The sequence below is a fragment of the Arachis hypogaea genome, chromosome 11 (genome assembly GCF_003086295.3).
Source record: "Arachis hypogaea cultivar Tifrunner chromosome 11, arahy.Tifrunner.gnm2.J5K5, whole genome shotgun sequence".
Lineage (NCBI taxonomy): Eukaryota > Viridiplantae > Streptophyta > Magnoliopsida > Fabales > Fabaceae > Arachis > Arachis hypogaea.
This window is the reverse complement of record NC_092046.1, coordinates 10,319,963-10,327,634: the sequence shown is the minus strand read 5'-3', so window position 1 is coordinate 10,327,634 and position 7,672 is coordinate 10,319,963. Positions and strand designations below refer to the sequence as shown.

At 37.5% G+C, this 7,672-nt stretch overlaps 1 non-coding gene across 1 annotated transcript; it reads right to left on the bottom strand.

Moving 5' to 3' along the window:
* Nucleotides 1-4,222: 4,222 nt before the first annotated feature.
* Nucleotides 4,223-4,330, bottom strand: LOC112724266 (small nucleolar RNA R71). The gene has a single exon (XR_003163438.1). It is a non-coding gene; the product is annotated as a small nucleolar RNA R71 (small nucleolar RNA).
* Nucleotides 4,331-7,672: the final 3,342 nt, after the last annotated feature.

Sequence of the window (7,672 nt, the reverse complement as noted above, 5' to 3'; positions counted from 1 at the left end):
AACTTGTCATGAATATCTATGTGACCAGTAATTCAACAAGACACCAAGGCATCAACATCAGCCAATTGATATAACACTTCAACAAATCAACAATTATAACTACTGTTCTCACTCAATAGTCCAAATATCAAAAGGCTTCATGATGAACGAATAATTTATACGCCTTTTGTCATTATTTTTAAGTAGTTTTTAGTATAATTTAGTTAGTTTTTATTATATTTTCATTAGTTTTTAATTAAAAATCACATTTCTGGAATTTACTATGAGTTTGTGTGTTTTTCTGTGATTTCAGGTAATTTCTGGCTGAAATTGAGGGACTTGAGCAAAAATCTGATTCAGAGGCTGAAGAAGGACTGCAGATGTTGTTGGATTCTGACCTCCCTACACTCGAAATGGATTTTCCGGAGCTACAGAAACCCAAATGGCGCACTCTCAATTGCGTTGGAAAGTAGACATCTAGGGCTTTCCATCAATATATAATAGTCCATACTTTGCCCGATTTTAGATGATACAAACTGGCGTTCAACTCCAGCTTTCTGCCCTATTCTAGAGTTAAACGCCAGAAACAGGTTACAAACTGGCGTTTAACTCCAAGGAAGACCTCTACACATGAAAGCTTCAATGCTCAGCACAAGCACACAACAAGTAGGCCCGGAAGTGGATTTCTACATCATTTACTTATCTCTGTAAACCCTAGTAACTAGTTTAGTATAAATAGAACTTTTTACTATTGTTTTTAGAATCTTTTGGGATTATCTTTGGAACGTGGAGTCCTTAGACATTGGAGGCTGGCCATTCGGCCATGCCTGGACCTTCATCACTTATGTATTTTCAACGGTAGAGTTTCTACATACCATAGATTAAGGTGTGGAGCTCTACTGTTCCTCATGAATTAATGTGAAGTACTATTGTTTTTCTATTCAATTCAAGCCTATTTCTTCTCTAAGATATTCATTCGCACCCAAGAACATGATGAATGTGATGATTATGTGACGCTCATCACCATTCTCACTTATGAACGCGTGCCTGATAACCACTTCCGTTCTACATGAAGATGAGATAGAATGAGTATCTCTTAGGTATCTAATACAGGGGACCGAGTCCGAGATATTAGAGTTTTCGTGGTATAGGCTAGAATTATTGGCGGTCATTCTTGAGATTCGGAAAGTCTAAACCTTGTCTGTGGTATTCCGAGTAGGATCTGGGAGTGGATGGCTGTGACGAGCTTCAAACTCGCGAGTGTTGGGCGTAGTGACAGACGCAAAAGGATCACTGGATCCTATTCCAACATGATCGAGAACCGACAGATGATTAGCCGTGCAGTGACAACGCATTTGGACTATTTTTACTGAGAGGACATGATGTAGCCATTGACAACGGTGATGCCCAACATACAGCTTGCCATGGAAAGGAGTATGAAGGATTGGATGAAAGCAGTAGGAAAGTAGAGACTCAGAAGGAACTAAGCATCTCCATACGCTTATCTGAAATTCTCACCGATGAATAACATAAGTATCTCTATCCTATTTTACGTTTCAATAATATTTTAATTATCAAAATCCTATAACCATTTGAATATGCCTGACTGAGATTTACAAGGTGACCATAGCTTGCTTCAAGCCGACAATCTCCGTGGGATCGACCCTTACTCACGTAAGGTTTATTACTTGGACGACTCAGTGCACTTGCTGGTTAGTTGTGCGAAGTTGTGACAAAGAACTAAGATTATGAATGTGCGTATAAAGTTTTTGGCGCCGTTACCAAGGAATGAACGATCACGATTTCGTGCACCAAGTTTTTGGCGCCGTTGCCAAGAAATGAACGATCACGATTTCGTGCACTAAGTTTTTGGCGCTGTTGCCGGGGATTGTTCGAATTTGGACAACTGACGGTTCATCTTGTTGCTCAGATTAGGTCAATTTTATTTTAATTTTAAGCTTTTTTTATTTTTATTTTTATTTTCAAAAAAAAAGAAAAATTTCAAAAAAATAAATTATTCTATGTTCTTCAGAATTTTTAAGAATGAATTCTAGAGTTTCATGAGATATGTTGAAGCCTGGCTGACTATAAAGCCATGTCTAAATTCTTTTGGACTGAGGCTTCCTCTTCACATGCTTGAACTATGTATGCTGAAGCTTGGCTGGCCATTGGCCATGTCTAGTGTTTTGGACCGGAACTTTCACTGAAAGCGTGGCTGGCTAGTGAGCCATGTCTAATTCCTAGACCAGAGTTTTAGACTAACATTGCAAGATTCCTGGAATTCTCATTAAAAATTTTGAAATCCTTATTTTTCTTTTTCCAATTAATTTTTGAAACATACAAAAAAAAAATTAATAAAATCATAAAAACCAATAATTTGATGTTTCTTGTTTGAGTCTAGTGTCAAATTGTAAGTTTGGTGTCAATTGCATGCTTTTAATTTTTCTTTAAAATTTCGAAAACTCATGCATGTATTCTTCATGATCTTCAAGTTGTTCTTGATGATTTCCCTTATTTGATCTTTGCATTTTTTTTGTTTTGTGTCTTTTCTTGTTTTTCATATGCATTTTCAATTTATTAGTGTTTAAGGTTTGAAAATTTCTAAGTTTGGTGTCTTGCATGTTTTTCTTTTCTTAAAAATTTTCAATAATAAGTTCTTGGTGTTCATCATGACATTCAAAGTGTTCTTGGTGTTCATCTTGACATTCAAAGTGTTCTTGCATATTTTTCTTGTTTTGATTCATAATTTTTATGTTTTGCATCAATTTTTGTGTTTTTCTCTCTCCTCATAAAAATTCAAAAATAAAAAAATATCTTTCCCTTTTTATCTCGTAAATTTTTGAAAATTTGAGTTGACTTTTTCAAAAAAATTTTAAAATCTAGTTATTTCTTATGAATCAAATCAAATTTTCAATAAAAAAAATTTCTATCTTTTTCAAAAATCAAATCTATTTCAATTTTTCTTTCATAATTTCGAAATTTTCAAAATTTATTTTCAAAATCTTTTTCTTATTTCTATTTCATATTTTCGATATTAATGCTAACAATTAATGTGATTGATTCAAAAATTTTAAGTTTGTTACTTGCCTAGTAAGAAAGGTTCAATCTTTAAATTTTAAAATCATATCTTTTTGGTTTCTTGTTAGTCAAGTAATCAAATTTAATTTTCAAAATCAAATCTTTTTAAGTTTCTTTTTCAAATCTTTTTCAAAATAAATCTCAATCACATCTTTTTCAAAATTAATTTCAAAATCTTTTCTAACTTCTTATCTTTTCAAAATTGATTTTCAAATCTTTTTCAATTAATCTTATCTTTTTGTTTGATTCCTATCTTTTTCAAAACCACCTAACTAATTCTCTCTCTCTAATTTTCGAAACCCCCCCCCCTTTTCTTTTCAAAATTCCTTTTTTAATTAACTAATTATTTTAAATTTTAATTTAATTTTATTTTATTTTTCTTCTTAAAATTTTTAAATTTTAACTTTAATTTTTATTTCTATTTTCTAATTCTTCCATCTTTCATCTCCTACTAATTATTTATTTATCTACTAACACTTTTTTTCTATGCATAATTCGAACCCCATCTTCTTCTCTGCATTCGAGTTCTTCTCTTCTCTTCCTTCTATTCTTCTTTTCTTATGCTTACCTAAGGAATCTCTATACTGTGACATAGAGGATTCCATATTTTCTTTTGTGTTCTCTTCTTTTTCATATGATCAGGAACAAGGATAAGAACATTCTTGTTGAAGCCGATCCTGAACCTGAAAGGACTCTGAAGAGGAAGCTAAGGGAAGCTAAAGCACAACTCTCTAGAGAAAATCTAACAGAAATTTTCGAAAAAGAAGGAGACATGGCCGAAAATAATAACAATGCAAGGAAGATGCTTGGTGACTTTACTGCACCAAATTCCAACTTACATGGAAGAAGCATCTCAATCCCTGCCATTGGAGCAAACAATTTTGAGCTAAAGCCTCAATTAGTTTCTCTGATGCAACAGAATTGCAAGTTTCATGGACTTCCATCAGAAGATCCTTTTCAGTTCTTAATTGAATTCTTGTAGATCTGTGATACTGTTAAGACCAATGGGGTTGATCCCGAGGTCTACAAGCTTATGCTTTTCCCGTTTGCTGTAAGAGACAGAGCTAGAATGTGGTTGGACTCTCAACCTAAAAATAGCCTAAACTCTTAGGATAAGCTGGTCACAGCTTTCTTAGCCAAGTTCTTTCCTCCTCAAAAGCTTAGCAAGCTTAGAGTGGATGTTCAAACCTTCAAACAGAAAGAAGGTGAATCCCTCTATGAAGCTTGGGAGAGGTACAAGCAACTGACCAAAAAGTGTCCTTCTGACATGCTTTCAGAGTGGACCATCCTGGATATATTCTATGATGGTCTATCTGAATTATCTAAGATGTCATTAGACCATTCTGCAGGTGGATCCATTCACCTAAAGAAAACGCCTGCAGAAGCTCAGGAACTCATTGACATGGTTACAAATAACCAGTTCATGTACACTTCTGAAAGGAATCCTGTGAGTAATGGGACGCCTCAGAGGAAGGGAGTTCTTGAAATTGATACTCTAAATGCCATATTGGCTCAGAACAAAATATTGACTCAGCAAGTCAATATGATTTCTCAGAGTCTGAATGGATTGCAAGCTGCATCCAACAGTACTAAAGAGGCATCTTCTGAAGAAGAAGCTTATGATCCTGAGAACCCTGCAATAGCAGAGGTGAATTACATGGGAGAACCCTATGGAAACACCTATAATCCCTCATAGAGAAATCATCCAAATTTCTCATGGAAGGATCAACAAAAGCCTCAACAAGGCTTTAATAATGGTGGAAGAAACAGGTTTAGCAATAGCAAGCCTTTTCCATCATCCACTCAGCAACAGACAGAGAATTCTGAGCAAAATCCATCTAGCTTAGCAAATATAGTCTCTGATCTATCTAAGGCCACTTTAAGTTTCATGAATAAAACAAGGTCCTCCATTAGAAATTTGGAGGCACAAGTGGGCCAGCTGAGTAAAAGAGTCACTAAAACCCCTCCTAGTACTCTCCCAAGCAATACAGAAGAGAATCCAAAAAGAGAGTGCAAGGCCATTACCTTCCTTGGTGTGGCCGAACCCAAAGAGGAGGAGGAGGACGTGAATCCTAGTGAGGAAGACCTCCTGGGACGTTCAATAACCAATAAGGAGTTTTCCTCTGAGGAACTAAAAGAATCTGAGGCTCATCTAGAGACCATAGAGATTCCATTGAACCTCCTTTTACCATTCATGAGCTCTGATGACTATTCATCTTCTGAAGAAGATGAAGACATTGCTGAAGAGCAAGTTGCTCAATATTTAGGAGCAATCATGAAGCTGAACGCCAAATTATTTAGTAATGAGACTTGGGAGGATGAACCTCCATTGCTCATCAAGGAACTAAATGCCTTGGTTCAGTAAACACTACCTCAAAAGAAACAGGATCCTGGTAAATTCCTAATTTCCTATAACATAGGCACCATGACCTTTGAGAAGGCTCTGTGTGACCTGGGATCAGGAATAAACTTAATGTCACTCTCTGTAATGGAGAAACTGGGAATCTTTGAGGTACAGGCTGCCAAGTTCTCATTAGAGATGGTAGACAAATCCATGAAATAGGCTTATGGACTAGTAGAGGATGTGTTAGTAAAGGTTGAAGGCCTTTACATCCATGCTGATTTCATAATCCTAGACACTGGGAAGGATGAGGATGAATCCATCATCCTTGGAAGACCCTTCCTAACCACAGCAAAAGCTGTGATTGATTTGGATAGAGGAGAGTTGGTCCTTCAACTGAATGAGGACAACCTTGTGTTTAAAACTCAAGGATCTCCTTCTGTAACCATGGAGAGGAAGCATGAAAAGCTTCTCTCACTGCAGAGTCAACCAAAGCTCCCACAGTCAAACTCTAAGTTTGGTGTTGGGAGGCCACAACCAAACTCTAAGTTTGGTATTGAACCCCCACATTCAAACTCTAAGTTTGGTGTTGGGAGGTCCCAACAATGCTCTGAACATCTGTGAGGCTTCATGAGAGCTCACTGTCAAGCTATTGACATTAAAGAAACGCTTGTTGGGAGGCAACCCAAAGTTGTTTATTATATCTATTTATTTTATATTTGTTATTTTTTTTTTTTAGGATGATGATCATGTGGAGTCACAAAAACTACTGAAAAATCAAAAACAGAATGAAAAACAGCAATAAAAATAGCACACCTTGGAGGAAGAGCATTTTGGCGTTTAAACGCCAGAAACAAGCATCAACCTGGCGTTAAATGCCAGAAATAGGCTACATTTGGGTGTTTAACGCTAAAAATAGGCAGCAGTCTGGCGTTAAATGCTAGTATTGCATACAGAGGGTGTTTTACACGCCTAATAGGAGCAGGGATGATACATCCTTGATCCCTCTAGATCTGTGGATCCCACAGGATCCCCACCTACCCCACCTCTTCTTCTCTCCTCTTCACACCTTTTCATAAACCTCTTTCCCAAATATCCTTCACCAATCACCTCCATACCTCTTCCCCAAATGCCCTTAACCACTCACATCCATCCACTCTTCCCACCCAAACCCAACCCTAATGGCCGAAACCTACCACCCACCCCACCCCTATATAAACCCCTCAACACTACTCCATTCTCACACATTACAACCACCACTTCTCCCCCTTAGCCGAATACACCTTCCCCCTCCATCTCCTCCATTTTCTTCTTCTTCTACCACTTTCTTTCTTCTTTTGCTCGGGGACGAGCAAACCTTTTAAGTTTGGTATGGTAAAAGCATTGCTTTTTGTTTTTTCATAACCATCAATGGCACCTAAGGCCAGAGAAACCTCAAGAAAGAGGAAAGGGAAGGCAATTGCTTCCACCTCTGAGTCATGGGAGATAGAGAGATTCATCTCTAAGGTCCATCAAGACCACTTCTATGAAGTTGTGGCCAAGAAAAAGGTGATCCCTGAGGTCCCTTTTAAGCTCAAAAAGAGCGAATATCCGGAGATCCGACAAGAGATTAGAAGAAGAGGATGGGAAGTTCTCTCTAATCCTATTCAACAAGTTAGGATATTAATGGTTCAAGAGTTCTATGCAAATGCATGGATCACTAGGAACCATGATCAAAGTATGAACCCAAATCCAAAGAATTGGCTCACCATGGCTCGGGGGAAATACTTAGATTTCAGTCCGGAAAATGTAAGGTTGGTGTTTAACTTGCCAATGATACAAGAAAACGCATGCCCCTACACTAGAAGGGTCAACTTTGATCAAAGGTTGGACCAAGTCCTCATGGACATATGTGTGGAAGGAGCTCAATGGAAAGTTGACTCAAGAGGCAAGCCGGTTCAATTGAGAAGACCAGACCTTAAGCCTGTAGCTAGAGGATGGTTGGAGTTCATTCAACGCTCAATTATTCCTACTAGCAACCAGTCTGAAATTACTGTAGACCGGGCCATCATGATCCATAGTATCATGATTGGGGAGGAAGTGGAAGTTCACGAGATTATACCTCAAGAACTCTACAAGGTGGCTGACAAGTCCTCCACTTTGGCAAATTTAGCCTTTCCTCACCTCATTTGCCACCTCTGCAATTTGGCTGGAATTGACATAGAGGGAGATATCCTTATTGATGAGGACAAGCCCATCACTAAGAAAAGGATGGAGCAAACAAGAGATCATGAG